Source organism: Hibiscus syriacus, unplaced genomic scaffold (genome assembly GCF_006381635.1).
Source record: "Hibiscus syriacus cultivar Baekdansim isolate YM2019G1 unplaced genomic scaffold, ASM638163v2 tig00111621_pilon, whole genome shotgun sequence".
Classification (NCBI taxonomy): Eukaryota; Viridiplantae; Streptophyta; class Magnoliopsida; order Malvales; family Malvaceae; genus Hibiscus; species Hibiscus syriacus.
In genome coordinates, this window is record NW_024063138.1 from 15,257 (window position 1) to 42,180 (window position 26,924).

The window sequence follows — 26,924 nt, forward strand, 5'->3', positions numbered from 1 at the left end:
TAGTTTACCCTTTATAATACTGTGAACATAATCCAAGTTGGAATTGCACTAACCGTTAGATGGACATCAAAGGGCTTCGATATGTTGTTTTTACTAATTTTTGTAATAAAGGGAAACGGTTGACTTGAAGCAGAGTTGATGTCAAAAAGTCATCACATCAAACAAACACCTAGGTTTCTACGTGGTTATTGCTCTGCTGTTTCCACCAACATTCCAAGAACCTTCATTTTTTATTATTAATATTACAAACTCTCCTGTATTTAAATTCCGTTGCAACATCGTTTTAAGACCATGACATTTCCTAAACCCTAAACCCATTATTTTTTCTCTATGTTTCCTCAATTATGGTCCGTTAGTTTTGTTTGTTTTTCTTTTTGGTCCTTAAGAATTCACTTGGAAAATGGCGGGTAAACGGCTTCGTAGTGAGTCTTGTTCCGACATAGAAGAGCCAAAAGAGAAACGGATGAGACTTAAACCTTCTTTTGCTTCGTAAAGTTCCAAACTTTTCTTCAATAAATGATCAATTTGTTGTGTATTTCTTTGTTCAAATCCATTAGTCCTTTTGTTTCCATATGGTTCAAGTTTTAGAACCATTTTCTCATGTTTTGTATATTGTTTTTCTTCATATATATGGTGCAATTTTAGCTTTTACCAATAATGCACATCTCTTCTTTCATCAACCCTAATCTTATTTCTCTGCTTATTAACAGTGTAATTGGGCAAGCTGTTATGGTGAATTGCTTGTATACAGGCTTGGAACCTGTCCTTAGAAGAGTGGTATGCTAAAACTAAAACTGTTACAATTACCATTTTATTCAATACAAATCAATCCTAAATTTAATACATTATGCTTTCATATATAATTCAATATCTTTTCTAAAATAATGGTTATTAACTATACCTGAATTTTTTTTTGAGGAACTATACCTGAACTTTTTTTTACCTAAAAATGGTAAAAAAGACATGCATAAAAAGTTGCAATATTTTGTTTCATTTTCTGATAAAAGTAGCCTTATCAATTCATTTTCAGGTAACGGAATAAGTGGACCGCAGTCTTCGAAACCGGTTCCGTTCCTTCAGCCGGTCTCCGTCACTTCGAATTCAAGCAGAAGAACCATCAACCCTTAAACTAATCTTCCCTAAAGGTCTTTCCTTACCCATCTTCACCGGAAGCAAGATCCTGGATGAAGAAATCAATCAGCTTCAAGTGGCTTTGGTAGATACTAGAGGTGACCAAATGGCTCCGGTTCTTCTCCCGAACCCGATTAAGGTTGATATAGTCGTTCTCGATGGGGACTTTCCGTCGGGAGAAGGTGACAATTGGACTAGTGAAGAATTCGACAGAATCATCGTGCGAGAGAGAACTGGGAAATGGCCTTTGCTTACGGAGAATTAGCAGTGACTGTGAGGGATGGAGGTGCTTCAATCGGAGATATCGAATTTACCGATAACTCGAGCTGGATTCGGAGTCGGAAATTCAGAATCGGAGCCAAAGTTGCACAAGGGAGTTTCCAAGGTGTTCGCATTCGTGAAGCCAAGACTGAAGCTTTTGTTGTCAAAGACCACCGCGGCGAATGTAAGTATTCATTCTTCTATTTACTCTATTATTGTCATGTTAAATAAAAATCCTTTCTTAATTATGGTAATATTTGCTTTAATTAGAATTGTGTAATTGGGTTTCTCTTAAGTCAAGATGTTGAGTAGCTTAAGATCCTGAAGTTGAATATAGAAGCCATCTTAATTTTGAATTATCAACAAGGATTATCTAATAATTTTTTTCATAAAAATGTTTTTGTTTATACTTCCCTCTTATATTGCTAGCTGTTGTACTTTGCATCTGACCCTTAGCTACGATTAAGATATTATCAATTTGTTGTCTAAAACCCCTTTTAAACTGGGTTTATTTAATAGAATTTGTGACAAATACCGATCTTATAATATACCGACCCGTTAACATAGCTTAAAATCTCAGTATATGATATACCACTTTTTCTTAATAAAAATAATTAATTTTATAAATTAATTAAATTTGATTAGATCAGTAATGGACCGCCCTTGAAAATTTTAACTTATCATATATTTTAGATATTTTCTTTTTATTTTTTAATTGATAATTTGTTTTCATCTTCATAAAATTTTTAAAATTTATCTCTTTTAAAATATTTTAAGTTCACCTCTAATATTAAATCTTATGTCCGTTGCTAAATTAGACTTCTTCTAAATATTTATTAATAAACAAGTCCTTAGATACTATACCAATAACAAAATTAAGTAATTATAAAGAATTATACATATGTCTAAATACAGCAAAAACTTATTACTAATGTCATGTGTCACTTTTTCTCAATAAAAAAGTTAAGTTTATCGAGGATAAATACCACTCAATTTTGCAAAACAAATAATAAGTTATATATAACTGCTTAAGAAATTACTTATTCTGAAATATAAAAAAATATTTGATAGGGCATATCATTGAACATGAAATTTCCTTTTATGTATAGTGAAACTCTGGGTACATGGGCGGCAACCCATTAAGATGAGGGCATTTCCTTTTCATGCTTAATTTAAACCATTCAAGTCTCTTTTCAGTCAACAAAGAACAGCGCCATCTCTGCCTTTTCGTCTGAAATATCAAATATTAGTCTTATGTTAGCTACTAGATTTTTACAATAATTTAATATGATTTAATTGTTGAGAATTTATATCAATAATCTCTAGAGTATGTGATTAAAAACTCTCAGTTCACATCTCCTCATTTCCTTTAGGTTATGCGCTCAATACCCATTAGAGTAAAATGTTGAAAGCATGCACCGAAAGTGCATTTAGCAAGGTTGAAAAAAAAATGAAATTTTCAACAATGGTAGGCACCAAATATAAAATGTCAAAATTAGGTGCAACAATGGTTGAAAACTAAATGGGCAAATTACAAACTTTAGTCATTAAACTTTTAGGGTATTTTTAAGATTAGTCCTTAAAGCTTCTACTATAAATACCCTAGCTCATTTAGCTTCAAAACTATCCCAAAGCATTCTAGCTTTCTTCCAATACTAGAGAGAATTTAGAGAGTTTCTCGAGAGTTGTTTTCTCTTTTTTATCTAGAGAGAATTATCATTGTTTTCTCCTTGGTAGATCGAGAGAGGTTGTAATTCCTATTTTCTCATAGTGAAATTCTTCTACCGTTGCCCGTGATTTTTACCCTAAATTTTTTGGGGTTTTCCACGTAAATTTTGTGTCTCTTTTATCTTCATTTTTATTTTCTCAAATTATCGGTTGCGATTTTGCTCTATCTGATAGCCGTCTTCCGCAACAATTGGTATCAGAGCTAGATTAGAGTGTGTAATATATACTTATTGTCTTTGTGGTTGCCACCAAAAGGTGGATCCTCCAACATAAGAAAGTAAGAAGGTATTATCCATTCTTTGAAGGTTCCAGAGAACTATTCACTATAGTGAAATAGTGGGAGCTATCCGTAATAGAAGCTATGGCAACGAAATTTGATATTGAAAAATTTAATGGGAGAAATTTCTCATTGTGGAAATTGAAGATGAATGCCATCCTGAGGAAAGACGGATGTCTAGCAGCTATCAGTGAAAGGTCAGTAGATTTTACATATGGCAACAAATGGATCGAAATAGATGGGAATGCTATGGCAAACTTTCATCTAGCATTAGCAGATGAAGTATTGTCAAGCATCGAGGAGAAGAAGACAGCTAAGGAGATATGGGATCATCTCACCAAATTGTATGAGGCCACATCGTTGCACAATAAAATTTTCCTTAAGAGGAAATTGTACACTCTCCGTATGCCAGAATCTACTTCAGTGACAGAGGACTTAAATACGCTGAACACTTTAATTTATCAGCTTACATCCTTAAGTTGTAAAATAAGAGAACAAGAACGTGCTGAACTTCTACTTCAAAGTCTACCAGATTCGTATGATCAACTCATCATCAACTTGACAAACAATAATGTCACCAGTCTAGTCTTCGATGACGTTGCAGCTGCTGTTCTACAAGAAGAAAATCGGCGCAAGAACAAGGAAGACAGACAAATAAATCTGCAACAAGCAGAAGCGTTGACAACGACGAAAGGGAGATCAACAGAACGTGGCCAAAGCAGCAGTCACAAACATGGTAGATTGAAGTCAAGGAGCAAGAAGAATTTAAAGTGCTACAACTGTGGAAAGAAGGGTCACTTGAAGAAGGATTGTTGGAGTCTAAATAAAAACTCCAATCCACAAGGCAATACCGCAAACACTTCAGATGATGGAGATGCTCTATGCTGTGAAGCGTCAACCACCGTGGAAGGCAGAAAAAGATTTGCATATATATGGCTCATTGATTCGGGAGCGACATATCACATGACCTCAAGAAGAGAATGATTCCATCATTATGAACCTGTCTCAGGAGGATCTGTGTATAGTTGCAATGATCATGCCTTAGAGATCGTTGGTGTGGGAACCATCAAATTAAAGATGTATGATGGAACAATTAAAGTTGTTCGAGATGTGCGGCACGTGAAAGGCCTGAAGAAAAATTTATTATCCTACGGATTGTTGGATAATAATGCAAGCAAGATTGAAACACGGAAAGAAATCATGAAGGTGTTCCGTGGAGCGCTTGTGGTGCTGAAAGGCGAAAAAATAGCTGCAAACTTGTACATGCTTAAGGGAGAGACTTTGGTAGAAGCAGAAGCCTCTGTTACCTCATGTAGTTCAGATTTGGCAATGCTATGGCATCAAAAACTTGGACACATGTCAGAACAAGGAATGAAAGTTCTTGTGGAGCAAAAGCTACTTCCAGGCTTAACAAAGGTATCACTTACTTTCTGTGAGCATTGCATAACAAGTAAGCAGCACCGGTTGAAATTCAACACGTCAAATTCTAGAGGCAAAAATGTTCTAGAATTAGTTCATTTTGACGTATGGCAAGCACCAGTTACATCCCTAGGTGGAGCAAAATACTTTGTCTCATTTATTGATGACTACTCTAGTAGATGTTGGGTGTATCCTATTAAGAAGAAGTCATATGTGTTTTCAACTTTCAAAATCTTCAAAGCGCGAGTGGAACTTGATTCTGGAAATAAGATCAAGTGTTTCAGAACAGATAATGGAGGAGAATACACAAGCGAAGAATTTGATGACTTTTGCAGGAAAGAAGGCATCAAAAGACAGTTCACAGTGGCAAACACTCCTCAACAAAATGGAGTGGCAGAGCGGATGAGCAGAACCTTGTTAGAAAGAACAAGAGCAATGTTGAGGGACACAGGCCTAGAAAAATCATTCTGGGCATAAGCAGTCAATACCGCCTGTTATTTGGTGAATCAAGCTCCATCAACTGCAATAGAGCTAAAGACACCAATAGAGATGTGGACTGGTAAACCAACTGATTATTCAAACCTCCATATATTTGGAAGTATTGTGTACGTGATGTACAACTCCCAAGAAATCTCAAAGCTGGATCCAAAATCCAGGAAATGCAAATTCTTGGGGTATGCTGATGGAGTCAAGGGGTATCGCTTGTGGGATCCCACTGCCCGCAAAGTGATCATCAACAGGGATGTTATCTTTGTAGATGATAAACTACAAAGAAAAGAAGACGATGATAGCACTGAAAAGTCAGAGACTACACAGATAAATATGGAAAAGGAGTTTGAACAAGGAGATTCTTCTGAAGCAGAACCAGCACATGATGAACAAGAACCAGAGAGTTCTGAAGTACCAACAACTCGTCAATCAAATCGTGTGAGAAGACGTCCCAATTGACACTCAGATTATGTTATAGAAGGTAATATTGCATACTGCCTTTTAACAGAGGACGGTGAGCCATCAATATACCAGGAGGCAATAAACAACTCAGATGCTTCACTGTGGATGATGGCGATGCAAGAAGAAATTGAAGCCCTTCATAAAAATAATACATGGGACCTTGTGCCACTACCACAAGGAAGGAAGCCAATTGGTAACAAATGGGTCTTCAAAATCAAGCGAAATGGTGACGATCAAGTTGAGAGGTATCGTGCAAGACTGGTGGTCAAAGGATATGCTCAAAAAGAAGGTATTGATTTCAATGAAATATTTTCTCCTGTGGTTCGACTAACAACAGTTCGAGTAGTTTTGGCAATGTGTGCTACATTGGACTTACATCTAGAGCAGCTAGATGTTAAAACAACTTTTCTTCATGGAAATCTTGAAGAAGAAATTTATATGCTCCAGCCTGAAGGTTTTGAAGAAAAAGAAAAGAAGAACTTGGTTTGCAGGTTGAACAAATCTCTGTACGGTCTAAAGCAGGCGCCGAGGTGTTGGTATAAGATATTTGATTCTTTCATTATGTGCCTTGGATACAACAGACTTAATGCAGACCCTTGTGCTTATTTCAAGAGGTCTGGTGATAACGATTTTGTTATTTTGCTGTTGTATATGGATGACATGTTGGTTGTAGGACCCAACAAAGATCATATTGAAGAATTGAAGGCACAACTGGCTAGGGAATTTGAAATGAAGGACTTGGGATCAGCAAACAAGATTTTAGGGATACAAATTCACCGAGACAGAAGTAATAGGAAGATTTGGCTTTCACAAAAGAATTACTTGAAGAAGATCTTGTCACGATTCAACATGCAAGATTGTAAGCCAATTTCTACCCCTCTTCCTATTAACTTCAAATTATCCTCCAGTATGAGTCCTAGCAGTGAAGAAGAGAGGATGAAGATGTCTCGAGTACCGTATGCATCAGTAGTGGGAAGTTTAATGTTCGCTATGATATGCACAAGACCAGACATTGCACAAGCAGTGGGAGTGGTTAGTCGGTACATGGCGAATCCAGGCAAAGAGCATTGGAATATTGTAAAGAGGATCAAACTTACTAATCAATGGTTATGTAGATTCTGACTATGCAGGGGATTTGGATAAAAGCAAATCTACTACATGATATGTGTTCAAAATTGTTGGTGGAGCTGTAAGCTGGGTTTCAAAATTGCAGTCAGTTGTGGCTACGTCCACAACAGAGGCAGAATATGTAGCAGCTACACAAGCCAGTAAAGAAGCAATTTGGTTGAAGATGCTATTGGAGGAGCTTGGGCATAATCAAGAGTATGTCTCTCTATTTTGTGACAGTCAAAGCGCCTTGCATCTAGCAAGGAATCCAACATTTCATTTAAGGACAAAGCACATACGAGTTCAGTACCATTTCATTCGTGAAAAGGTGGAAGAAGGAACGATAGATATGCAGAAGATCCATACCAAAGACAACATAGCAGATTTCATGACGAAGGCAATCAATGCTGATAAATTTACCTAGTGTCGATCCTCTTGTGGACTGTCAGAGACGTAAGCAACATGGTGGTACAAGGTAGAAAGAATGGTGTGAAGATATGATTGTGCCAATCAAATCTTCAAGTGGGAGATTGTTGAAAGCATGCACCGAAAGTGCATTTAGCAAGGTTGAAAAAAAATGAAATTTTCAACAATGGTAGGCACCAAATATAAAATGTCAAAATTAGGTGCAACAATGGTTGAAAACTAAATGGGCAAATTACAAACTTTATTCATTAAACTTTTAGGGTATTTTCAAGATTAGTCCTTAAAGCTTCTACTATAAATACCCTAGCTCTTTTAGCTTCAAAACCATCCCAAAGCATTATAGCTTTCTTCCAATACTAGAGAGAATTTAGAGAGTTTCTTGAGAGTTGTTTTCTCCTTTTTCTCTAGAGAGAATTATCATTGTTTTCTCCTTGGTAGATCGAGAGAGGTTGTAATTCCTATTTTCTCATAGTGAAATTCTTCTACCGTTGCCCGTGGTTTTTACCCTAAATTTTTAGGGGTTTTCCACGTAAATTTTGTGTCTCTTTTATCTTCATTTTTATTTTCTCAAATTATCAGTTGCGATTTTGCTCTATCCGATAGCCGTCTTCCGCAACATAAAATTCTCTTTCTTTTAGGTAGGAATTGTTAAAAAAATGTTTGAGAATTTATCTTTGTTTATTTGTTATGTGGATTGAAGTGTACAAGAAACACCATCCACCAATGTTGGGAGATGAAGTTTGGCGCCTAGAAAAGATTGGAAGGGATGGAGCATTCCACAGAAAGCTAACCTCTAAGGGCGTCCACACTGTCCAGGACTTCTTGAAACTGTCCGTTGTTGATCCGGCGAAGTTTAGAAGATTAAGTATTTACATTCAGATTTAGGGTTTTTCTTCTTCTAAAAACAAAACTGAAATGATTCAATTTTCAATGATGTTGAACAGATTTTAGGTCCAGGAATGTCCAAGAAAATGTGGGATGTGACAATCAAGCACGCCAAAACTTGTGTTATGAGCAATAAATATTATGTTTCTCGAGGCCCCAATTACAAGATCTTCTTAAACCACATTTTCCAACTCATGAAAGCAGAGATTAATGGGGCTATATATCCTATACAAAGCCTAGCTAGTATTAACAGAGTATGTTTTTTTATTCTAACCTAAAATTATTTTCTTTGCCGCAAGTGTTATTTAATTGTATGTTCATATAAGCTTATGTATGTCATTTGCAATTTCAGGGATATCTTGAAAATTTGGTGAGACAAGCATATGCAAATTGGTCGTCCTTGGAAGAAATAGAAGGAACTTCCAGTGAGTTTGGTCTGCTCACACAAGGTAATTAATTCCTTTTCAAACAGCTTTCATAACATTAAACTTGAGATTCTTTATTAGTAAAGGGCTTTTAGTAACATTTATAAGATATTTTTCTATGCAGGTGAGCACATGTTAGACCAATATCCTAATCGGATATATGCCAAATGTTAGTAATTGGAAAATAAATCAAACTTATTTGAACACAAATGGAATCCGATTGAACACGTTGGAATCAAATTCGAAAATTGTCTTTTTTTTTTCTCGTATAACCCATGAGATTATTGTAACATTTCGAACTCGATTCGAATTATTTAGAGGATATAAGGTGTCATATCGAATTCCCATAATGATCAACCATGTAAAATATATCAGGTTTATTTAAGATCTGGAGTTTTGTTAACTTTAAAACAAAATATAAAGAAACCAAAATAATATACTCTGTAAGATCTAATTGAGACAAATCATTGATGCTATTATCATTCCATCACAAACCAAGAAACTATGAACCACACGAAAATAATTTGAACATTGTACTTTACGAAGCTCAGTAATGTATTACTACTTCATTGCATCACTCGAACCAGATAAATCTAACTAGGCAAGTAATGCTAGCAATCAACATGCAATTCAAGGTGCGAATATGCATGTAACCAATTCATTCTATCATGAGCAGACAAATGCACGTGATTATGTTTTCATTATCAAATTATTCTTATTAAAGACTTAAATAATTTTTATATGTGATTCGGTCACATCACACACATTATCATAATCGTAATATCTTGCGAAATGATTCAAAATAAATAATACTAAGATTTACGTGAAAAATCCTTTTAGGAAAAATCACATATAAAATATGAAAATTTTCACTAATGTGGAAAGTAGACAAATACAAGAGGATTTGGAAAAATAACTTAATTTTAACTCTAACCCCTAGTATTTATTTATACGAATAGATAATTGATTACAAATGAAACTTGATTAATAGAAATATACTCAAAATAACTTTTCTACATAAAAGGAAATAATCTTTCTAATTCTAATCAAACTAGGTTTCTTAATTTCCCAAATTATCTCTTAATTAATTTGTCCCATTAAATTCGAGCCAAACTCTAACAATTCCCGCCTTGACATGAATTATGCAAGTGGAAAGGATTCGAGACAAAAAGCCAAATATGATGAAACACAAACTTAACAATTTTTCACTTCAACGAACAAGTTCTTCACCTTGAGAATATATTCTTCACTTCTTCTATGAAACCTCAAAGGGTATTCTTCAACAAGGAACACTAACCAAGTTCAAGCAATGCTCAAACTTGATTGTAGGAAGTGACTTCGTTAGCATATCTACAAGATGACTATCATGAGTACTTATTTTTCTCACAACAACATCACATCAAGCAATAATATTACATACAAAGTGATCAAATATCAATATGTTTTTCCTCTCATGCAATATTTGATCATTTTTAAGGAAGATGATACTCTAACTATCACAAAATATTGTATTTAGTTGAATTTCTTTACTTATTTCACTAAAGAGATGCTTTAACCAAATCACTTCTTTATAGGCTTCCGTAATTGCCATGTACTCAACTTCAGTAGTCAACAAAGTAACCATAGTTTGTTAGGTAACTTTCCAACTAATGACCTAACCTCCAATTGCGAAGACGTAACCTGTGAGATATATTTTCTTATCAAAGTCTCTAGTAAAATGAGAATCAATGTATCTAATAACTCATATCTTGTTCTTCTGAATTGTAAACATACATCAGAAGTTCCTCAGAGGTACCAAAAATCTGTTGGAAAACTTTCTAATGTTCTTTTTCCAAATTCGCCATGTATCTACTAACTATATTGAATGCATGCGCTAAGTTTGGGCATGTACAAATCATATCATACATGAGTGATCCTATTGTACAAGAGTATTGGACTCATGACATGTACTCAATGTCATCATCTGATTTGGAGATAAATCTTATGAAAGTATAAAATGAGACACCAAAGGAGTACTAATTGATTTAGCACTTAACATATTAAATATACCAATTACTTTCTCAAGGAACCCCTTTTTGGATTAGGTGCAACTTACTTTCTCAATGTACCAACTTTTACCAAATTTCATATATGTCTCTAGTAAAATGAGAATCAATGTATCCAATAACTCGTCTCTTGTTCTTCTGAATTGTAAACTTACATCAGAAGTTCCTCAGAGGTACCGAAAAACATGTTGGACAACTTTCTAATGTTCTTTTTCCAAATTCACCATGTATATACTAACTATATTGAATGCATGCGCTAAGTTTGGGCATGTACAAATCATATCATACATGAGTGATCCCATTATAAAAGAGTAATGAACTCATGACATGTACTCAATGTCATCATCTGATTTGGAGATAATTCTTATGAAAGTCTAAAATGAGATACCAATGGAGTACTAATTGATTTAGCACTTAACATATTAAATATAACAAGTACTTTCTCAATGAACCCCTTTTTGGCTTAGGTGCAACTTACTTTCTCAATGTACCAACTTTTACCAAATTTCATATGTTGTTTTTGTGAAGAGATTATTTTTCTTCTTATCTAGCCACGATCAATTTGCTTGAGTCTTCACCATTAATTGTCTCAGAGTATGTTGATGGTTCTTGGATTGCATCTACATCCTCTACCATGTGTCGTAACCGGTTTTCGTCCGGGCACGAAATATTATACTTGGCGGGAAAATTGATGTGAATAAATGGTTTTGAAAATAATTTGGGAGTCGCCATCGGCCTTTTGGGTCAGGTAGGTCGAATACCTAAAAATTATTTTCTAAAAGAGTTTTAAGAAAACACCAAAAAAAATGAACTGATCTGCATTTATAACCAAAAATTCGTTCTTTTTAATAATAAAAAGGGATTCGTGGTCGGTTACGTTTAGGGAAGGATTAGCACCCCTACAACGCCCAAAATTGGTACTTTTTAATTATAAATTGTCTCTATTAAAAAAATTCAAAATATATTTAATTTATAATTCTATTATTTCAAAATTATATAAAAATATTTAAAAATATAGGAAAAGAACTTCTAGGTGCCTTAAGACAGCTCTTTTCTTTGATATTGATAAATATTAATGTAAATTAAATAATATTTTTTTTATAATTTTTAATTTTAAAATATCAGAATAGGACATCCAGTTGTATTAAGACTGTCCTTTTCTTTGATATTGAAAAATAAATATTAAAATAATTTATTTAATATAAATATTTATTTATTATATATATTTATGACTACATAATAAAAATATTTAAAAATATAAACAAGTAAAATTAAAATAAAAATACCATTAGAGCTATATTTAAAAGCAATAAAATAAATGAAAACATTTAAAATAAATGACTAAATTATAGTAAAAGTAAAATTAAAAATCTAATTCATAATTAATCAAAATTATAGGGATTAAACATGCTATTTCTTTATTTTATTTATTTAGTGACTAAAATAAAAATATCTAAAATTCATATTTTAGAATAAAATAAATTAAAAATATAAACTAGGGATTAAAATATTATTTATTAAAATTAAGGGATTAAATCTGTTATTTATCCTAAATATATTATTTTAATATAAAGGACTAAAATAAATGAAATTAAAATTAAAGATCTGAATTAAAAGTATTATAAACTTGATTTAGTGACTAAAATGGAAAGTTTACAAGTTTAGATGGCTGCGGAAATGATTTAACTATTCTTTAATTACACATATAGTCCTTCCTGAAACGACGTCGTTCAGGAAGGCCTATATAAGGTCCAAAACGGCTGGCCCGAAGGGCCAGCCTTCATTTCTCCTTCTCCTCTCTCTCTCTTCTCTGAGAGAGAAATTTTTTCTCTCGCTTCTCTCTAAACAGAGAGAAGCCAGCCGGCCGGCAGCCGTCAGTCGGCCTTCTTTCGCCGCCCACCGTCGCCGCCGGCCACCGCCTTCGGTGGCCGAATTTTTTTTTTTTATACTAAAACATAGATCGGACCGTCCTAATGACGGTCCCGATGACTTTTTCCTTTAAACGGCTCCCGATCGGAGCAAATCTAAGAAATATACCTTCGGTTTTTCGAAGGTTTTGGTGAGGTCCGGTGGTCGGGGCTTCCTCGGTAAGTTTCTCTTCTTTCTTTTTCTTTTCTTTCTTTTCTGTTTCTTTGCTGCTGAGATCATTGGTAGTAGTTTTTTTAGTATCTTGTTTCTCTGTTTTTTTTCTCCGTCTCTGTCTGTTCTCCTTCTTGCTTGCAGATGGGGTGATGGCTTTATAGCCATCACCGGTGTGGTCATCGGACCGGGTAATAGACTACCCTTCGGTGAGTCACCGGACTACCAGTGGTGACTCACCCCATAGCCATGGCGTGGACGGCTGGCGTTGGAGCTTCTGGAGCCTTCAGTTGGGACGTGGCAGCGGTGGAGACGGCGAGAGCAGCTGCGGCGGCCGCGTGGCCCTAGGGTATCATACCCTAGGGTTTGCTGCTGGAACTATCTGGACCGTTGGATCTTGCCAGATCCAACGGCAGCAAGCTGAGGCGGCTGGGAAGATGGAAACCCTAATCTGTTAGGGTTTGTGATGGGCCATTTGTAATTGGGCCGGTTGATTGGGCTTGTATAATTTTTATTATTATTTATATATGTATTTAATATATTTAATAATAATAATAATAATGATAATAATAATAATAATAATAATTATAATAATAATAATAATAATAATAATAAATCAATATGGGTAAAAAATTAGTATCTTCAGCTGTCCCTCTTTGCTCATTCTTGTGTTAACAAGAATAGGGCAAAGATGAAAAGATAATAAATTTTTTTATCCATTTGGCTTCACTTGATCATAATGGAGATATTGAATAAATTCTTCTCTTTCTTCAGATGAGTTCTTCTTATTATGAACTTTCCACTGGAGATGATGTTGACCTTTTTCCTTCTATGATAGAGTCATTCAAAAGGTTAAATAAGCTCTTCTCATTATGAACTTTCTCTGGAAAGGCTGATGCTAATCTATCTCCTTCTGTGATAGAATTATGCAAAAAGTTGAACAAGCTCTTCTTATTATGAACTTCTTCTTCTTCAGATGACGAGTTCTTCTCATTATGAACTCTACCTGGCAATGTTAATCCATCAAATGATGAATTTAAACAAAAGGTTGAACAAATTCTTCTCATTATGAACTTATTCTTCCTTCTTCAGATGAGTTCTTCTCATTATGAACTTTCTCTGGAAAAGCTGATCCATCAAATGATGGATTTGAGCAAAAGATTGAACAAATTCTCCTCATTATGAATTTCTTCTTCTTTCTTCAGATGACGAGTTCTTCTCATTATGAACTCTTCTTGGCAATGTTAATCCATCAAATGATGAATTTAAACAAAAGGTTGAACAAATTCTTCTCATTATGAACTTATTCTTCCTTCTTCAGATGAGTTCTTCTCATTATGAACTTTCTCTGGAAAAGCTGATCCATCAAATGATGGATTTGAGCAAAAGATTGAACAAATTCTTCTCATTATGAATTTCTTCTTCTTTCTTCATATGACGAGTTCTTCTCATTATGAACTCTCCTTGGTGCTGTTGATCCATCAAATGATGAATTCAAGCAAAAGGGTTAAACAAGTTCTTCTTATTATGAACTTCTTCTTCCTTCTTCAGATGAGTTCTTCTCATTATGAACTCGAACTGGAAAAGTTGATCCATCAAATGATGGATTCAGGTAAAAGGTTGAACAAGTTTTTCTCATTATGAACTTCTTCTTCCTTCTTCAGATGAGTTCTTTTCATTATGAACTCTTTCTGGAAAAGATAATCCATCAAGTGATAGATTTGAATCTTTGCTAAAATCTTTGAAATTCCTGTTAAAAATTCAACATAGATGAAAATGAATGAAAATGCACCTATTTTTGTAAACACCTAAATATGATGCATGAATGTTAAGTTATTTGATTTCAGATTGGTGAATTGAGTATTTCTTCAATTGTAAAAACCCAATAGATCTTTCTTCTTCAAATCATAGAATCTATCATCTTTGACAAATGTAGATGTAGATATAATGTCACAAAACCTCTTGAGAATAAAACTCAATAGTATAGGCTCTTGAAAAGCTTGCATTCAGGCAACATGTTGATTCTGATAACAACTCATCTGATTATGAAGTGACCTTTTCAGATGATTTCACAGATATCGATGGTTCTTTTAATATCGAGAAATCTTGAATTCTGATTCTAATGAGGAGAATAAACTGTTATACTTGACAAAAATGGGATTCTCAGAGGCTGAAACTTCAATAGCCCTGGAGAAATGTGGTCCAGATTCATCAATTGCAAAATTGATAGATTTTATATGTGTTGCTTAAATGACTAAAGATGCTGACGCACTTCTTCCGGTAAAAGATGGGAAGCCATTATGTGATGATCCCAATTACAAGAAAAGGCGAAACCTGGGCTATGATTTTTGGGAAAGGAATAAGCAAAAGAAGCTTGAAAAGAAGCTTCTTAATGAAGATGATCATGCAGTTCATCTTTTAATTCCAATGATTGGTTCTGTAGTTCCTACCAAACCAGATCAGATAACTCAAAGAACACTTCCAGAAGATGCTATTGAGTCTCCTTATTTCTACTATGAGCAAAGTCATCTTCCAAATTCAATGATTGGTTCTGCCAAACCAGATCAGATAACTCAAAGAACACTTCCAGAAGATGCTATTGAGTCTCCTTATTTCTACTATGAGCAAAGTCATCTTCCAAATTCAATGATTGGTTCTGCCAAACCAGATCAGATAACTCAAAGAACACTTCCAGAAGATGCTATTAGCAAATTCATCTTCCAAATTCAATGATTGGTTCTGCCAAACCAGATCAGATAACTCAAAGAACACTTCCAGAAGATGCTATGAGCACATTCATCTTCCAAATTCAATGATTGGTTCTGCCAAACCAGATCAGATAACTCAAAGAACACTTCCAGAAGATGCTATGAGCACATTCATCTTCCAAATTCAATGATTGGTTCTGCCAAACCAGATCAGATAACTCAAAGAACACTTCCAGAAGATGCTATGAGCACATTCATTTTCCAAATTCAATGATTGGTTCTGCCAAACCAGATCAGATAACTCAAAGAACACTTCCAGAAGATGCTATGAGCACATTCATTTATTCCAATTAATGTTTGGACTGGGATATCACAGTACTTATTAGATGTAGAGCCAGATTTTGTAGATTCGAAACATATTCATGCTACTACACTAAAAAAACTATATTCATAATTCTGCCAATTAAGAACATATCTTCTCTTATTCTGTTTCCTCCATGTGTTGATGCTTTTCCATTAACAAAGAAATGATGGCCTTCTTGGGATCAAAGAACAAAGTTGAACTGTTTATAAACATGTACAGGAAATGCCAAATTGACAGAAAGGATCTGTAAGGTTCTTGAAGCTTATGACAATGAGCCACCTTCGAGTGTCCAGAAGTATGTTCTTAATGAGTGCTGAAAATGGAATCTAGTATGGGTTGGAAGGAATAAAGTTGCTCCACTTGAACCTGATGAGGTGGAAATGCTTCTAGGTTTCTCTAAAAATCATACACAAGGATCTGTATAGAGACATGTTTCCCAGTGATATCAATGTCTTGTTTCTTTTTGCTGGAATCAGTGCTGCAAAGATCGCCTTCTACTGTCTTAGTATATCTTTGAAAACAGAGGTGCAAGAACTGAATGGTGATCGGTTGGAGCAATTGATGAGTATATTTGGCGGATTCGACCTTGTTGTCGGTAGCATCTCGTGTAACAATCTTGTTGTTTATGGCTTTAAGATGGTGATGATTTGCTTACTTTATATTCCATGCTTTTAAAAGGTATTAACATAAAGTGATATTCAGAAATCTTTAAATTATTTCAAAATTATGTTAATTCAATAAAAGAATAAATTGAATTTTCGAAAATAAATTGAATCTCAATTGAACTTGAAATAGATAGAATTGTATTCAAAGTTATGGCAAGCATAAGAATGATAAAAATTCAAATGTCTCAACAAATTATTAGCATAAGTATTTCTAAATTAATCAAGTTGACACAATTTAGAGAAATGATGTAAGCTTTTGTCTGGAAGATCTCAAACGTTGTCGAAATGCCTGTAGATGTGAAGTTTCTTCCAAACTGTCAAAATCTTAAGAGGGTTCAATTGCCAGATGCCTAATATCAACCTGCATTTGAGCCGCCTTTTCAGGTTTTCAACTCAAATCCTTCCTTTGGTTACAAGATGCCCTTTGCGGGTTTTCACCTTGACCCCCCTTTTTTCTTTTTTCCCTTTTTTTTTCTCTCTTCTTTTTTTTCTTTTTCTTTTTTTTTCTTTTTTCTTCAAGCATAATATTTCTTGACAGAATCCGAGTTTATTGGATTTCTCAGAATTTTTCCATCCATTTCTGCTAAGATCAATGCTCCTCCGGAAAAGGCCTTTTTTACAACGTATGGCCATTCCCAATTAGGCATCCATTTCCCACGGAAATCTTTATGTATAGGCAAGATCTTTTTTAGTACTAGATCACCCTCTTGGAATTCTCTTGGATGTACTTTTTTATCATGAGACTTCATCATCCGTTTTTGATATATCTGTCCATGGCAAATAGCTTTCAATCTTTTCTCTTCAACAAGGTTCAATTGATCAACTCTAGCTTGGATCCATTCAGATTCATCCAATTTTGTTTCTCTTAATATTCGAAGCGATAGAATCTCAACTTCAATTGGTAAGACTGCTTCCATCCCGTAGACTAAAGAAAACGGTGTTGCCCCAGTAGATGTTCGAACAGTAGTTCGGTATGCATATAAAGCAAAAGGTAACTTCTCGTGCCAATCTTTGTAAGTTTTAGTGGTCTTTGTAATGATTCTCTTGATGTTCTTATTTGCTGCTTCAACTGCCCCATTCATCTTTGGACGATACGCCACTGAGTTTGCATGTTTGATCTTAAACTGTGCACAAAGTTTGGTCATCATTTTGTTGTTCAAGTTCAGAGCATTATCTGTAATGATCCTTTCTGGTAGACCATATCGGCAAACTATCTCTTTCTTTATGAATTTACAGACTGTGGACCTCTTAATATTGGCATATGAAGCAGCTTCAACCCATTTGGTAAAATAATCAATTGCCACAAGAATGAAACAATGTCCATTCGATGCTTTTGGTGTGATTGCACCAATGACATCTATTCCCCACATAGAAAATGGCCAGGGTGCTGTCATTACATGTAAATGAGATGGGGGTACATGAATCTTGTATGCATATATCTAGCATTTATGACATTTCCTTGCATAATCAAGGCAATCTGTGTGCATGGTAGCCCAATAGTATCCATATCTTATTATTTTTCTGGCCATGGAAAGACCATTTGCATGTGTTCCACATACTCCATTGTGTACTTCTTTAATTACGTTTCGAGCTTCGCTGGTATTTAAACATCTCAATAGCATTTGATCATTGCTTCTTCTATACATAATCTCTCCATCAAGAAAATATCCAGCAGCCATTCTTCTCAAGGTTCTTTTATCAATTTCCGATGCATTTGGTGGATAACTTTGATTTTTGATATATTGCAGAATATCATGATACCATGGTTTACCATCTACTTCTTCTTCCACACTATAACAATGTGCAGGAATTTCATATACTTGCATTTTGATTGGCATCATATCAACTTTCTTAGTTGCTTGAAACATAGCAGCTAATGTAGCCAAAGCATCTGCCATTTGATTTTCTTCTCGAGGGAGATAATTGAAGGTAACTCTCTCAAATTCTTTCACTAAATCAAGGGTAAAATTTCGATATTCCAACAATTTGGGATCTTTTGTTTCCCATTCTCCTCGCAATTGATACACCACTAACGATGAATCTCCATATATTTTGAGACATTTGATTTTTCTTTCTATAGCTGTTTTCAATCCCATGACACAAGCTTCATATTCTGCCATGTTATTGGTGAAAAAGAACTCCAGTCTACTTGTAAAGGGATAATAAATATTTTCTGGAGAAATTAACACTGCCCCGATTCCTCGTCCCAAAGCATTGGATGCTCCGTCAAAGTAAAGCTTCCAAAATGCAGATGTGTCATTTGTTCTGACTTCTTCATTCATGGATATACATAACAAATCTTCATCAGGAAAATTGAAACTCAAAGGCTGATAATCATTTGATACACGACTGGCCAGAAAATCAGCTATGACACTTCCTTTTATCGCTTTTTGGTTGACATATAAAATATCAAACTCAGATAATAACATCTGCCATCTAGCCATTCTGCCTGTCAAAGCTGGTGATTCCATTAAGAATTTCAAAGGATCAAGTTTTGATATCAGCCAAGTAGTATGGTATAACATATATTATCTGAGTCTTCGAGTAGCCCACACCAAGGCACAACATAATTTTTGTATTGGTGGATATCGAATTTCACAATCAGTAAATTTCTTGCTCAGATAATAAATAGCTTTTTCTTTTCTTCCAGATTCATCATGCTGTCCTAGTACACATCCCATCGAATTTTCGAAGACCGTCAAGTAGAGAATTAATGGTCTATCAGGCATTGGTGATACTAAAATTGGGGCATTGGATAAATATTTCTTAATAATATCCAAAGTTTCTTGACATTCTTCATTCCAGACTTCAGGATTGTTCTTTCGAAGTAATTTGAACACTGGATCACATTTGTCAGTTAATTGAGAAATGAACCGAGATATATAATTTAATCTTCCCAAAAAGCCTCGAACTTCTTTTTTTGTATTGGGTGGTGGAAGATCTTGAATTGCTTTTACTTTATCTGGATCAATCTCGATTCCTTTTTTGCTGACCACAAATCCCAAAAGTTTTCCAGAAGTTACCCCAAAAGTGCATTTTGCGGGGTTGAGCTTTAATTGATATTTCCTCAATCTCTGGAAAAGCTTTCTCAGATTTTGAACATGTTCTTCTTCAGTTCGGGATTTGGCAATCATGTCATCTACATATACTTCAATCTCTCTGTGCATCATGTCATGAAACAAAGTTACCATGGCTCTTTGATACGTTGCCCCTGCATTTTTCAATCCAAATGGCATCACTTTATAACAGAATGTGCCCCACATGGTTATAAATGTTGTTTTTTCCATGTCTTCAGGATTCATTTTTATCTGATTATATCCTGAAAATCCATCCATAAATGAAAACCATGCGTGCCCTGCAGTATTGTCTACCAATGTGTCTATGTGGGGTAATGGAAAGCTATCTTTCGGACTAGCTTTATTGAGATCTCTGTAATCTACACACATTCGAACTTTTCCATTTTTCTTCGGTACGGGAACAATGTTGGCTATCCATTCTGGGTATTTAGCTGCTTGTAGGAAACCTGCATTGATCTGTTTCATCACTTCCTCTTTGATCTGCAACAACATTTCTGGCCTCATTCGTCTGAGCTTTTGTTGGACCGGTTTATATTCTGGATTGATTGGAAGCTTGTGTATCACTATATCTATGCTTAAACCAGGCATATCTTGATAAGACCATGCAAAGATATCTTTGAACTCTTGAAGGAGATTTATCAATTCTTGTTTTATCTGGATTGTCAGAGTAGTACCAATTTTCACCTCTTTTATTTCTTCATCTATTCCCAAATTCACAGTCTCAACCTCTTCTTTGTGGGGTAGAATTTGTTTGTCTTCTTTTTCTACCAATCTTAATAGTTCAGTAGGAACATCACATTCCAGTTCATCCTCACACCCATTGATTTCTTTCAGACATATAGGTTGCTCTAAATTTATCTCTTGATTAAATTTAGGAATAAACATGCTATTAACATGGTGACACCTGCAAATTTAAGTCGGACATATTTCCGAAAAAATATAGTAAATTTATGAAATAAATAAATGTAAAAATGTAAGAAAATGTAAAGAATGATTGCCATCTGAAAATTTTAAAGAAAGTTCTTTATATTTAACATAATTTCTTTTACATGATAACAAAAAAGTTTTCATACTTTTGAGCTAAACATAAAGATTAGTTCTGAATATTACTCTGCGTTAATATTAAAAACTATAGGAAGATCTTCAGTGGTCCAATTGTTGAGTGTTTCTCCAGGAAAACATGGGCGAATCCTATCCAAGTACTTGCCAGTCTTGTTGTCATTCATGATCATGTTGATAAATAATCCATTCATAGCTTCTTCAACTATGTCTTGATCTTTCGTCAACTTTTATTCTTTAAAGGCTTCAACAAGCTGTTGTTCTACATTAATTGTTCCCCCTGATATGAATGTGGTCTTCAACTGTGGGAAAAACATGTGTTCCCAAAGGATTTCTTTCCCTTTCAACCTTGCCTTTCTGTCTTCACATCTTCTTTTCATCTCTTTGTTCTTTTGCTGAAAATTGGGCTTAAACCCTAGCCCAAAACGATCTTTCTTCATCTTTATACTGATAGGAACTAAAATCCCTTGAAGATTCTTTCCTAACCCTTTCCCAGCTTTAGCTCCGATGCCTAAAGTTTGTTGTACCGTCATCTTGGTGCAATAAGACAATCTGGGATATGGAATTTTGCTTCCTTCTGCAATAAAGGTTGCATTTAAAAATTCAAGAGCTCGGAAAGAGCATTCAAGTGCATCATCATTGGTTTCAATATATGGAACATCGCTTGTTACAGACGCAATGATTTCTTCTTCAGCTCCGACGCATATTAGTTGTCCATCAACAACAAATTTCAATTTCTGATGTAATGAAGAAGGAACGGCTCCTGCTGAAGGAATCCATGGCCTCCCTAATAAACAATTATATGTAGGGTGGATGTCCATCACCACAAAGTCAATATTGTACACGACTGGTCCAATTAACAACGGTATTTCCATTTTCCCAAGCACCTCTTTTTGAGTACCATCAAATGCTCGCACTACATTCTGATAACTCTTCATGTGTGATTGATCCAGAGGCATTCTTTGAAGTGTGACTAGAGGCATTAAGTTGAGAGCGGATCCATTGTCAATCAATACTCCTGGCAACACATGACAATGTGTCGTGATGTTCAAAGCTTTTACTGACCCCATTCCGCCTTCTGGTATTTCATCATCCGTGAACGTTATGTAATTGTCAGCGGCTATATGTCCCACAATTCTGTCAAGTTTATTGAGGGATATATCTTCAGGGATAAATGTTTGATTGAGAATTTTCATCAAAGCATTTCTATGTGCTTCTGAATTCATCAATATCAATAGATCAAGAATAGAAATTCTCGCTTGTTGTTTGTGTAGTTGTTCAACCACACTATACTCACTATGTTTCAGGAATTTCAAAAATTCTTGGGCTTGTTTTTCTGACACAGGCTCATTGAATGCTGGAGGGGATTCATCATCAAATACCTTCTGAGGTATTGCCATGGCTTTTCCTTTTGCTTTCACTTGTTCTGAAGCATTGGATGTTTCGGGAGAGTAACATCTCCCACTTCTTGTAAAGAAACCGACTTCGCTTATTGCTTCAGACGTCGATGTTGTACCCAAACTCTGTTTTTTCTCTTCTGTTTTTTCTAGAGAAACAGATCCTCCTACCATTGAAACATTGGTAGTATAATTCCAAGGTACCCTGCGGGTATCTTTGTATGGAAATGGTAGAGGAGTGGTGATAACTACTTTCGGCTTTATTGGTGCAGGAATCACCGTAGATGATTTCACATTAATGATCACAGGATCATTTATTCTTTGACTAGGTTTAGAATCCTCTGATGAGAAAATATCATCTTCTTTTTTCCCTGGTTCTTCTTCAAAGAATTCTATTTCTCTATTGTTCATCAATTTTTGCACCAAATCCCTAAATTCAGGACATAGTTGAATTTTATGCCCTTTCTCCTGATGATATTCACAATAATTCTTGCCTTCATTCTGCTTTGGCCTGAATTGTTGTGGAATTATACCGGCTAAAGAGAGTTGTTGGAATACCCAAACAAAAGGAGATTTAATTTCAGAAATGTCAGTTTTTGTTTTCTTTCTATTCTCTTCCTGAATTGCATTCACGTGTTTATCTCCATGATTTGGCAATGGATGATTTGATGCAGATGGTGTATTGAATTCCAACTTTCCAGTGTTGATCAAATTTTGGACCACCCTTTTGAATGCCAAACAGTTTTCAATAGAATGACCCGTGATTCCTTCATGGTAAACACAGTGTGCCTTTGTATCATACCAAGGAGGGAATGGTGGTTGTATGGGAACCAAAGGATAGGGCCGTATGACATCTGCTTTTAACAGCGAATCATAGATCTCAGCATATGGTACTGGTAAAGGTGTAAAAGACAACCTTTCATTTTCCTTTCGAGATCCTCTGGAATCTGCTCGATTAGTGTTTGTTTCCTCTTTCTTAACCCTTGGTTGGGTTATTGTAACACTTTTCGATGAATCCTTGTTGTAAGAGTTTGCATTGTTAACTTCATTCTCTTTTTTCCGGTACATAGGTCTTTTGGAACTAGACCCCTCATTTGATTCAATTTTGCCACTTTTCAAGACATTTTCAATGAGTTCTCCAGAAATGACCAAATCTGCAAAATTTCTGGTTGCATTCCCCATTAGATGATTTAAATAAGGAGCCTTCAATGTATGGACAAACATTACTGTGGCCTCTTTTTCTGACAAAGGTGGTTGAACTTGGGTTGCCGTGTCACGCCATCTCTGGGCATACTGTCTGAATGTTTCATTATTCTTTTTCTCCAAATTTTGGAGAGTCCATCTATCAGGAACCATGTATGTTACGTGGCGGTACTGCTCTAAGAATGCTTTAGCCAAATCTTTCCAGGATCTAATGTTGGCTTTGGTCAATTGAGTATACCATTTTAAAGCCGGTCCTGTCAAACTATCCTGAAAACAGTGAATTAACAATTTTTCTTCCTTCACATATCCTGCCATTCTGCGACAAAACATAGTAATGTGGGATGAAGGGCATGTAGTACCGTCATATTTATCAAATTCAGGAGCTTTGAACTTGATGGGGAGGATTAAGTCTGGAACCAAACTCAACTCACTGGCGTCAAACCCATAGAATGATTCAGTTATTTCCACGGATTTCATTCGTTCTTCTAAGCTCTTGATCTGTCTGGTCAATTCTTCATTTACTTTTTGTTTCTCATTCAGCTCATTCAAATCTGGGATTAAATGCTCAGTATTAAAATCCCCTATTTTCTCATCTGATATAAGCGGATTTTTACTTGAAGATGCAGGATCCACTTGTTGATTTTCCTGTGGTTTGGCTTCTTGAAATGCTGATGTACGAGCATTGATTTGTATAGGTGTAGTACCAGAATGATAAATTGGTTCTGGTGGAAAACCTAGAGGATACATAGGTTCTTGGTCGAAAGATACAGGATTTTCATGCATTTTTCCAATGATATCCTGCCTTTTAAACATGTCCTCTATTTTCTGCATCATGCTGTCTTGTGAATTTGCAATATTGGCTTCAATTTTCTCCAGCTTCATTCTCATTTCTGCTTGTTCTTTATTATGCTGTTCCTCAATACGTTGTATTTTATCCTCCATAATTCTCTTAGTAGCTTGTCTAGTACCGTAGTGATGTTGTATTTCTCTTTTGGCCAGAATAACTGCGATTGAAAAATCTTTTGATATTATTTTTTCCAAATTTTAATTAATGAATTTTATCTTAATAAATAAAATAATAAAATTATTCCTAAAGAAAATTATGAAATGAATGATGAATGTATGCAAAATGTATGTATGCAAAAAAGGTATTGATCCCAAAAAGTTAACTGTCATAGAACAACTTTCATCGGCATACAAAAGTTTCTTTATAATAATTCATAACTACAGATAAGGCATAGCTTTCCTATTAAGCTCTATAATTTCTTTCATTAACCATGACACATTCTTTCCACACTTAGAAACTGGATCAACGTGATGCTCAATTATTTTGGCTTCAACAGTTAGTTCCCCAACATATCTAGCAACTTCGCTCATTTGTACCATGGCCTCGAACACCATATTACTTCTTTCTTCACTTCTTTCAACATAGAAATCAGTTGACTTTTGCCATTGTTCATTCGTTCCTTCAAGAGTTTGCTCTAACTCAGTGATTCTGACTTGACAATTGTGTAGAATTTTTTCAAGATCTCTAATGCGTCTTCGCAGTGAAGCACTTTCCTCATTACTTTCTTTGAGATCATTAGGTCCTAGACGAACATTCTCTTGAAACAATGACTCTTCAAGTTGCAAAATATAAGCGTTAAACTCTGAGTTTTTGTTTCTAGACTGATCCAGATCTTCTTCAAGTTTTGTTCGTGCTTCTTGCGTTCTTTGATTAAGCTTCTAGATTTGAACATCCTTGTTTCTGCATCTTTGCATCCAATTGCTAGCCACTTCCTGCTCTACCTCAAGCCTGGTGTTGAAATTTTTTCTTTCTAGCTCCCATTTTTCTTTTTCAATATTGGATTCTTCCATCTTTTGGCCTCTGACTTCAAGTTCAGCAATCATCTGGTTCATTTCAGATTCAAATCCCTTGAACATGATATTTTTCTCACCTTCAAATTTATCAAAGATGTCATTCTTCATTTCTTCTAAATCTTTGGCTCGATCCCTTTCTTTTTGCATTTCATTCATGATCTTGCGGTGTTCAGCCTTGTGTTTTATAATTCGCTCTCTTCTGTCGACCTCAAAATCTTCCATTTTTTGCTTTCCTTTCTCAAGGCTTTTGAGTAGACGGCTATTCTTTCCTTTCAGATCTTCAACTCGTTTTTTCTCGATGTTCAATTCTCTGGTCATCTGTATTGTTGCTTGGCTTGATCCTGATTATTTCCGGGATTTATATAACTCCTGGTAATTTTTCTGTAATGCTCTGAATTCATCATCAACTTTTTCTTTATCTTTTCTCAACATTGCACATTGTGATGAATGAAAGTCAATGTCAACCCCCAACATAGCTTTATCTTGTCTCATTTGCTCTAATTCTTTCGACCATCATTCTCTTTCTGCTTCAAACTCAGCTCTCAGGATTTCAATCTCTGATGGAACCACCTTAATGCGATCTTCCATAGAGATATCCTCTTTTTGATCTGGTAGAGGAATATTTTCATTTTTCCTTGCAGATCTCCATTCTTCATAATCAGGAGTTAGCATTTCTTTTGCTGCTTTAGCTCGGATACAAAAAGTTGTTTTCCAAGCTGTAACGGCTTCCATGATATTTCTTTTATAATTTTTGCTATGGAATGCGAACTCAGATGACTGTAATCCAGCAGTGACAGGTACAAATTGACGACCTTCATACTGTCTTATGACCAGAAGTGGTGCATATCCAATTCCTCTCCATAATCCGAGCAGCATTATCCAGTTGTAATCTCCACATTTGTAAAAGAATTCCCTTTGGATTTGCCACGGGGCTCGCCAAACAATGTCATTGCTTTGCAAATTTCGAAAGGCATTAATCCACATATCTTTCTTAATTTCTTTCGGCCATTCCTGCTCCAGAAATTCTTTTAATGGTGAATAATCCGTATTAAAGCGTCGGTATGAAACTTTTTCTGTCCTCCAGAAATGACTACGGATCCAAACATATAACAACTGGGTACACCCTGAGAATCGTCCACCTCCTAGCTTTCTACAAGCATTTAACGATCTGAAGGTCTCTGCTAGGATTGCAGAAGCAGGATTAATCTTTTTCGGTAGCTGTTCAAACAAATCTACCACTGCAGCTTTAACATATCCCAATACTTTTGGGAAGATGACCATACCATACATACCCAGAGCAAATAAATCGAATCGTACTTTAATATCTGGATGACTCTGAATAAGTTCTTTAATGTTGGTCCAAGCAATGCCTTCGTTTTCGCCTTTTTGTTTTGTACGGGATGCCACCCATTCTTCTCGTACCCCGGCAATCTTTGCTAATTTAACTCGAAATGGTTGAGTTTTAATTGACTTTGAATAGATTCGATTCTCCAAAGCCCCTTCGATATGTAACAAAGTTGTGTACTCTTCAATAGTAGGGACCAAATCTTCTTTATTGAGAGTGAAGCAATTGTACCCTGGATTCCAGAATTGAATTAGGGCTCTGAGCAATTCATCATCAACTTCAACATATAGCAAATATGGGATGTCTCCGTAATTCTGATAAAACTGCAATTTTTTATTTGAATCCCAACTTTCCCAAATACTTCGCAAATCTTGCATATCATTTCTTTTTAGCGAAACTGGAGCATAACTGGCTAAGTCAGATACATAATCATCCTGCAGACTGTCTCCTTCTTGTCTTTGTAAATCCTCAGCCCACTGTCTTACTTCTGAGTTTAGAATTACTTGGTTTGA

The 26,924-nt window shown here is 35.2% G+C and overlaps 1 pseudogene; it reads left to right on the top strand.

Annotated features, from left to right (window-relative positions):
* The first annotated feature begins 309 nt into the window (after window positions 1-309).
* LOC120166010 overlaps window positions 310-26,924 on the top strand; it is a 69,292-nt pseudogene continuing 42,677 nt past the window's right edge.